Source organism: Mangifera indica, unplaced genomic scaffold, assembly GCF_011075055.1.
Source record: "Mangifera indica cultivar Alphonso unplaced genomic scaffold, CATAS_Mindica_2.1 Un_0006, whole genome shotgun sequence".
Classification (NCBI taxonomy): Eukaryota; Viridiplantae; Streptophyta; class Magnoliopsida; order Sapindales; family Anacardiaceae; genus Mangifera; species Mangifera indica.
In genome coordinates, this window is record NW_025401098.1 from 99,060 (window position 1) to 108,809 (window position 9,750).

The following is a 9,750-nucleotide window of genomic DNA, read 5'->3' on the forward strand; positions in this document are numbered from 1 at the left end:
AGAAAAATATTCCCCGGGCCCTCTAAAATAAGGGAACTCATGCTGTTTTTCTATAACACACCTATTATTTAGGAGAGGTTACATATCAGTCTTTGTTTTCTTTGATGAGTGGTATTCTCCTATGTGAATATATCTCTAGAACTTGCTTTGAACCTTTTGAGACCATATTGATATATGCATGCATGCAAATGATAAAAGCATTCTTGTTTAAACCCTTTAACTTAAAAAGCCAACTTGTTTTAATTTCCCTAGTTAGCCCCCTAAGCCTTACAAAGCCCTTGATTCTTTAATCTAAAACCATACTACAAACTCAAGCCTTCAAGTAAATATCCTCACCTAACCATGAATGTTAGTAGGGCATTTAAACTAAATTTTGTTGCTTAGTGAATTTACTGTCTTAAAAAATTAAGTGTGGGGGAACAGGGGACTTAAATGCATCAAGATGAGATTATGAAAAGACATTGGCATGAAGATTTGTTATTGTATTGCCTTATGTTGTTATCTTTCCTCTCAAATTCCCTTAATTGTTGAAAAAAAAAAAGAGAAAAAACAAAAAACAAAAAAAGCAAGAAAGTAGAAAAAATTTTGGAAAAAAATGAAAATGAAAAAAAAAAAGAAAAGACAGCAGCAAAGAATTACAAGAGAAATATGGTGAATGCGGTGTTTTCAGTTTTAGATTTTTGTTCCCTCTATGTGTTTAAATGCTTTGTTAATGCTCATGGTTCTAACCTTTCATATCTATTAATTCTCACCTTTACCCAAAGCCTCGTTACAACCTAAAATAAAGTCCTTTTGATTTACCTATGTATATAATCTAAGAGGTGGAGATTTGGTGCATAAGCAAGCCTATGGTAGAATGTTTGCATTGGAAGAGCTTGGGCAATTGGTGGAGATTTGGTAATTGTCTTGATTCGTCTTTGTGCATATTTCCTTGTGAAGTTTGATTAAGATGTGTGTTGCTGCTTAAGTCTTTGCTGGTTTGAATCTTAAGGTATGCTCACTTTTTGGTGTCATGAGAAAAGAGATTGATGGAACCTTTGCGTTTTTGTTTTTGTTTTAAATAATAATCGTCGCTTGCTCGAGGACAAGCAAAAGATAAGTTTGGGGGAATTTGATAACGTTGTTAATTGTCATTATTTTGATTTCTAATTCCCTTATGTTATATGAAAATTTAATTCAATCTAATGGAATTATTTATCTTTTGCACTTAGTAAGTTTTGAGCATTTTTTGAATTAAGTTGAGCTAAGAAGTCTAAAACTGAAGCAGATTTACGAATCAACAAAATTCATCATGCTGACTAGGCATAGGCATGTGAAATAACGAGAGCAGATTTCAAAATTTACATTTGGACTTCCAGATCAGCTAAAATATTCCAGAAAAGTCAAGATTTGATTCTTAGAAAATGAGTGATTATTAGTTGGAAAAAAGGAATATTATTTTGATAAATAAGGATATATATAAGGAAGATATACATCTATTCCTTTCTTTTTGGGAAAATATATATTATTTGGCTAGATTGAAGGATTACCATTGATTTTTTTAACTATTTTTCATATTTGAATGGGGGAAAGATATATATTTTATTTTATTTATTTTGGGGAATCCATCAGAAGGGAATCCAGAAGAATTAAAGATAGAAGTATGACTCACAGTGGTTAAAACCTTTCTTCTCTTGGTTAAAGGGATCTGAAACCATGAATTAAAAGTTATGAGATTTTTGCTCTTTAATGCATTTTTTTAATTATTCAAGTATTGATTATCTTTCTAAATTATTTTTCATGATTATGTTGGTTGATTGCTAAGGTGCGTAATTAGTTTATGAATTAATATAATATACTACTAGTTTAGCTGTTGAATCCATAATTGTTCAATCCATCTAATCAAAGTGGCAACTAGGATTTATTGTTTGCTACATCAGGAACTGTAAATCCTAGAAAAATAATCAACTAGATTAAATGTAATGTCATACGTTTGTTTTGTCTTGTTTCGTTGGTTATTCTAACTCTTAATGTTATTATTTAATTAAATTCGAGATCGCATTCCAGTTGTTAATCAATAAAGGTTAACTGAAATACATGTTTTTGGTTAACTAATCATAAGAAAGACAGGTAACTAATACCACAACGAATATTTGAATAATTAATTTGATATTTTTGGGTATTGATGATCAATCGTAGTTTCAATAGTATATGTGACCGTGGACCAAGGTTTGTTAAATTGATTATTTACTTTCAAATTACCTTGCGAAATTTTTATTTATTTATTGTTTTTTTATTTACAAGTCATATTCAATTCAAAACCCCTCAGTATTCTTACTTTGAGTGATTTGCAATGACTTATCAACTGGAACCCTCCGAGGGAACAATCCTTACTTTCCTTTACTAATCAATACACAATTTGGGTGCAAAAATTTAAGATTTTAATTTGGGTGTTGACGACAACACTTATCAATACAAAATCTCAAAATGGTGATTACATGCATAACAATAATCTGAATAACAAAATGTAAAAATCGAAACCTGTTCACCAATCATAAACACCCTTCACATCTAAACCTTCTCAAGGGCAAAATTTAAATTCAATTGCATAAAGTTTATCAATTATTAAACCATCAGAACATTCTTTAGAAGCATGATCAAAGATAGCAAGGATTGGACACTAATTCTAGAGTGAAAGGAACAAAGCAATTAAAATGTTGAAAAAAAAAAATCAAACTTAAAAGGAAGCTCATGAGCAATACAAGGGAAAATGAAGTATCCTATAAAAAACAAAGATGAAAGCTAAAAAACTAGAGAAATAAAAATTAACCTAAAAATCTATAAAAAAAAAAAACTAAAATCCCCCATACCTAGGATAGACATTGTCCTCAATGTTTGCAAATAAATGTAAAATATGCATATGTGGAAAGAGAAATTGCAAGGAAAAGAGAAAAAGGACTTCTTGGGAGTTAAAAGATCAGTTCAATTAGATCTGTAACCTATGCAAGCTGTGATGGAAGTAAACGATGAAACAAAGAATTCTAAAATTGTCACTGTTGGATTTTTATGTTGCATTCATGACCTACCAAGCAAAATTAAAAGCAATAGTAGAACCTCAAATATATTTAGCAATATAGCAACATTAAAAAAAAAATCCAAGAATATGGCAACATAATTGAGTTGTCGCATAAACCTTCTTATCTTTTCTTTGACATAAAATAGCCCTTATCACATAATCACTAGCATTACACATGACTTCGAAAGGCAAATTCTAATCTGGAGCTTACGTAATGGGCACCGAAATCAACACCTCATTTAACCTACAAAAAGCATCAAAACGATGTTGGTCAAAGTTAAAAGGGGCATCTTTTGTAAGTAAATTAGATAAGAGTTTGGCTATTTTTAAAAATTTCTTGATAAAAAGCCTATAGAACTCGACTTGACGAAGGAAGCTACGAACTCCCTTCACTAATGTCGAAGGAGGCATTTTCTCAATTGCTTCCATTTTAACTTTGTCTACTTTGATCCCCCTCTTAGATACCATATGACTTAGCACAATTCCTTCTGTTACCATAAAATGGCATTTTTCCCAATTAAACACTAAATTGGCTTCCTCGCACCTGTGTAGCACTTTACACAAATTAGTCAAACAATGATCAAATGATATACCATAAACAGAAAAATCATCCATAAAGACCTCCATAATACATTCAACAAAATAAAAAAAATATGGATATCATGCATCTTTGAAAAGTGGCAGTTGTATTACAAAGACCATAGACATATGCCTATAAGCAAATGTGTCATAAGGACAAGTAAATGTGGTCTTTTCTTGATCTTCGGGTGAATTAGCATTTGGAAAAATCTCGAATACCTATTCAAATAACAAGAATAGGAATAATTGGCTAGTCATTCTAACACCTAATCAATGAAATGAAAGGGAAAATGGTCTTTACGAGTGGCATTATTTAGTTTTCTATAATCGATGCATATTCGCCACCATGTGACCGTCCTAATCGGTATTAAATCATCGTTCTCATTTTTCATAACAGTTATTCCAGTTTTGTTTTTTTGCATGACTTATACTGGGCTTACTCATGTACTGTCCAAAATGGAATATATGATCCTTGGATCTAACAATTTAAGAACCTCATTTCTTACTACCTCTTTCATATTTGGATTTAATTTCTTTTGATACTCAATGGTAGGTTTGATATTCTCTAGCATATGGATGTAATGCATGCAAATGGTAGGGCTAATTCCCTTGACATCATGAATATTATAACCAATTATTTTTCTATAGGCCTTAAGCTATCTAAGCAACTAATTTTCCTGTTTAACATTTAAATCAGCATTAATAATCATAGGATATGTAGAATAGGGCCAAGAAATGCATACCTCAAAGAAGTGGGAAGTAATTTAAGTTCAACTTTAGGTTTTTCTTCTGCTTTAAGTGAAAAAACAACATGTTTACCAAAATAGAGTTTTTCATAATTAAAATTCATAAGTAGGACAACTTTGGGATTTGCTTCCAATAGCCATGCACAAATTTCCATGCATAAATTGCCATGCACAAATTGCCATGTCCTCATCTCTATCTTCACTTATAGTTCCATGTACTAAGCATGATTCAAGAGGGTTTTCATGATACTCTCCCACAAATACACATCCTTCTATCTTGTCAACCTTGCAATAAGAATTAATTATGTTAGGCTATTTTGACATTTGAAAAACATTAAATTCAACTTTTTCATCACCAATTTCAGAAGTAAGTTTTCCATTTTTGACATCAATTATAGCCCCAATCGTTGCTAGGAATGGTTTTCCTAGGATAAGAGGAACTTAAATATTTTCTTCCTTTTCCAAAACAACAAAATCCATGGATAAATAAAATTTTCCAACTTCTATTAGGACATTTTCCATAATCCCCATAGGATACTTTATGGATCGATCTACTAATTGCAAAGTGACCATTGTAAGTTTTAACTCTCCAAGCTTAAGTCTCCTACAAATAAACAAAGACATTAGAGCTATACTTGCACCAAGATTACATAAAGCTTTATTAAATGATTTTTTACCAATAGTGCAAGGAATAGCAAAACTTTTTAGATCTTTAAGCTTAGGTGGTAGTTTATTTTGTAAGATAACACTACATTCTTCTAATTTTCTTTTATTGGAGATGATGTCCTTAAAAAACTTAGCATAAGCCGACATTTGAGTAATCGCCTCCACAAAATGAATATTCAAGTGGGTTTGCTTAAATACATCCAAAAACTTTCCAAATTGTTTGTCCAACTTTGTCTTTTAAAATCTCAGAGGAAAAGGTAAAGTTGTGGTATAGGTTTTGGATGACATTAGCTTTAGTGGAGACACTTGAGAGCTTTCTTCCCTTTTTTTCTTCAACTCTTCTCCGTTCACTAAATTCTCATTTTGCTCTTTCTTTCCCACATTTTTAGCCTCATCAAAACTATCCCTAACTTGATTTTTTTCAATTTTTCCCAATGGATCACTTAGTTACTTATCACTTCTAGTCACAACAACCTTACATTTGTAACCTCTCCTAAACAATAGGTGTGTTACAGAAAAATGGCAAGAGTTACTCTATTTTTGAGGGCTTAGGGAATTTTTTTTTTAACTATGCCCTGTAACACTCCTAGTTAGCAATTTATACAAATCAGTCCTACCAACCAACTAGATTTTTATCAACTTAATCACAATTAACAAAATAAGTACATAATAATAACCATCATAAAAATTACCACCCACAGAAACTTTATAACCAATTTTCATGACTAGCCATAGATATTCACATATATAGATATATATATATACACAATCACATATATATATATAGGAAATAAAATATATACATATCTACCAATATTTATATCAAGTATATATTTATACATATAGTCACATATACATCAAGACATATAAATCAACAAAAATATGATGTCTTTCTCTTTTAGCCTCATGTCTCACTAGTGCTCCTTAGGAACCTTTGCTGCAACTTTTTACCTGTAAAATATTAAATTAAACAAAGTGAGCGACAATGGCTCACTAAGAAAATCATATTTAATACTCAAAGCATTTCATACCAATACTAATATCTTCCATATTCAACGTATCTAGGTTATTCACATACAAAATAATTGACACGGAACATGCGTTAAACACATATCATAATTCTCTTCTTTCACCCATTTATTCATTTCCTTACTATGCAAATATGATTGACTCGTTATGATTTATGCATGTATGAGTCCTATGACTTTTCTATTTTCTGATCATACAATTTTCTCAACTCTTTATCAACCACAGAGGCTTGCATGCATGATTCTAATGCAAATAACTTTCATAAAATATTTGCTAATTCTTTCTCTTTTTTTTTTTTTGTCAAATATTTTTATTGACCATTCTAACTACATAAGAAAATACTCGTAGTCACCATACAAGGTATAATCCTCTCTTACATGCATATTTCTCTATTTTTTTATTTGTTGTCCACACAGTACAACTGACATTTTTTTTCTTTGTTGTCCACACAGTATAGCTAATATCTTTCTTTGTTGTCCACACAGTATAACTGACATTTTTTTTTTGTTGTCTACACAGTACAGCTCACGTGTAAGGATTTTAAGCATACTTTCTGTTTTCCTGTATTATATGAGTCATTATAAAACCAAAAACATTTGTTTTCCATTTTTTGAAAACATGCATAACTTAAAATTTTTTTTTTCTGAAATCATGCATATGTTATGATTCCTCATGTATACATGTATAACCATAACATGAAATATGCGCATTCATTGTTTTTCCTTATTCTTTTCAAGCCTCAACGAGCATCAGATTATTTTCTCATGCATTTACATATAACTCATGCATTCCATATGAATATACATATTTATTATAATGTTTTTTACCCTTATCATGCACATAATTAAGCAAAATTAACCTACATCACATAAAATAACATTTTTGCCCTTATAGATATAAGGGTTATTTCACATATCATGTACATAATTAAGAAAAAATTAACCTTATGGATAAAATTACATGCTTACCCTTAATGCAAATTCTTTCATCAATTCATCATTTCTCATATATTCAACACACAAAATCTACAAAGCTAACCCTAGGAATATGAAATGTCTAAAATACCCTTATGGCCAAAAATTATATCATGAATCATAATGAATTTTTTTATCCTTTTAAGCATAAATCACCTTAATTCTAATACTTTACAAACTTATACAATTAAAGGTTATTTAAATAACCTAACTTAAATTACTTCAAGTATGTAAATTATGAAATTCTTACCTTTTTTTTTTTTTTGCTAATTAGGTGGTTTAAATCTATCCTCTTTCTTTCTTCTTCCTAGCAACCTTAATCAACCAAAAACATAATCATCCATCAAAACTCTAAATTTGACATCTCTTAAAAATTAAATTTTTTATCTTAGAACTTACCAGAATTGATAGATATACACTTTTTATAACTGGAGGCTCTGGAAATTAGGTGGTTTAGTTAGGTTTTTTTGATGAATTTTGCTTGAAGGAAAAACTTTACTTAAAATTATGGAGATTCTCGGCTAAGGAAGAAGAAAATGAATAGTTGGTTGGTTTTATAAGCTTTTTGGACTAATTTACCCTTAATCTTTTCTAAAAATGACTATTTTATCCTTATCCAATTACCAAAAACCCTTAGCACCATTATATAATTTCAAGTGTGCCATTCAATTTACATTCTCACTTTGTCTCGTAAATCCTTCTAAAATGACCATTTTACCCCCTTTGAAAATTATTGCTCATTTAGTAATTTTCTATAATTCTTTTATAATTTCTTTAAACAAAAAGTTATAAAATCAACTCTAGAGGTAATTTTGGAAGTAGAGTACATTGGCATACCTGAATCTGAGTATTACAACATTGCTTCCTCAGGTTTTAAGGTTGACTAGGCAATTATCTTATCTCTTTTGAATTTGAAACACTTGTCTGTTGACCCAATTGTACCTTAAGCATCCTATTATGTGTAGCCAACTAATTAACTTTAGTAGTGAGTTGTCAAATGGCTTCATCTTGAGCATCAACTTTCTGCTTTTGAGCTAGGATGAAATTTTCAATAATTACTTTTAGGTTAGATTTTTGTTCTAGAAGAGGTTGAGGATGATTTGTGGGTTGTGGGTTAAAGTTTCAAGGTTGGAATCTTAAAGGTTGTTGCTTAAAGTTGGAATTAAAGCTAGGATTGAGATTTGAGGTGTTTCCTTAGGGGTTGACCATGTGAAATTTGGTGATTTCTCCAACATGGGTCATAAGTGTTTAATCTAACACCTTTGGTTGTAGTTCACATAATTCACTTGCTCACTTGAAGATTCTTGTGAAAATTCACCACCCATTTGGCACCTATTTGGCACTCATATCTATTATGGTCTTCTCTATATATATCACAAGTAGGTGTAAGTATAACTTTCACATCTAGGTTTTCTAATCTCTTTGCCAAAACATCTAATTTAGTGTTTGTTATAGAAATTCCATCCTCCTCATTGACTTTTAAAGCTCTCCTATGATTGATTCTCTCATTAAACCGTCAAAAGCTATTAGAAGTCATTTCTTCAATCAATTGTTTAGCTTCATCTGATGTCTTTTTCAATAATGAACCATTAGAAGCTATATCTAAAATGCTTTTCAAAGAATCTTGAAGCCTATTAAAGAATGTTCATAAAAGCAACAAATTGGGCAACCCATGGTGAGGACATTATCTTTGTAATTCTTTGAACCTCTCTTAAACTTCATACAATGTCTCTTTGTCTTTCTGGTAGTAAATATTTATCTCATTTCTCAATTTTACCATTTTGCCAAGAGGAAAGTATTGAGTAAGGAATGCTTGTAAAAGTATCTGCCAAGTGGTAAAACTACCTGTTGGTCTAAAATCTAATGAAGATATGGCTTTATCCAATAGAGAGAATGAATACAATCTTAGCTTCACTGCATCTTTGGAAATCTCATTCATCTTGAAGGTATCACAAATTTGAAACCGTGATAAATACACATGCAGATCCTTATTAGGCAAGCCTCCAAATTGATTTTGTTGTATCATTTGTACAATGGAAGGGTTAATCTCAAAATTATATGCATCCACTAGCAGTCTCATAACTCTTGAAATACCATCATGAGTGGTTGGTATAGCGTATTCCTAAAGAGCTCTTTGATTGTTGTTTGCTACTTTTAATCTTTCATTTTCTTCCTTTCCCTCCCTTTAAGTCTTTGGAAGTTCTTTCTATCTCTAGATCAAACTCCAATAATTCCAAATCTTTAGGTTTGAACATCAACCAAACAACCATTGCAAAATGAATAAAAACACAAGGAAATCAAATAAAAGAAATAAACTCTAGTCTAGCCGAATTACAAATTTTACTAATATTAATAAGATACCAATCCCCAACAACAACACCAAAAACTTGTTGCCTATGGCTCACGAGTGTACAAGTCAATCAAGTAATATTGAAAGATGTTAATCCCACAGGGATTGACTATTAAGTACTAGTTTATTTTCTAATTCAAACTAGCTAGAGAAACCAAATATTTAATCTAGAAAAATGAATAAAAATGCAGTAATTTAATTAAAATTAGTGGATAAATTGATTAAAACAAAAAAATTAAAGGACTAATTACCAAGCAAACTTATCTAGGATTTAAGATTTCACAATGAATCATTTGTAATTACTAATAGATAAGATCTAAAACAATAAATTGATGAGAACACGGCGGGTAA

At 30.5% G+C, this 9,750-nt stretch overlaps 1 non-coding gene across 1 annotated transcript; it reads left to right on the forward strand.

The window, feature by feature from the left end:
* The first annotated feature begins 8,716 nt into the window (after positions 1-8,716).
* On the forward strand, positions 8,717-8,823 carry LOC123205461. Its single transcript, XR_006499850.1, has one exon. It is a non-coding gene; the product is annotated as a small nucleolar RNA R71 (small nucleolar RNA).
* The last annotated feature ends 927 nt before the right edge of the window (positions 8,824-9,750 follow it).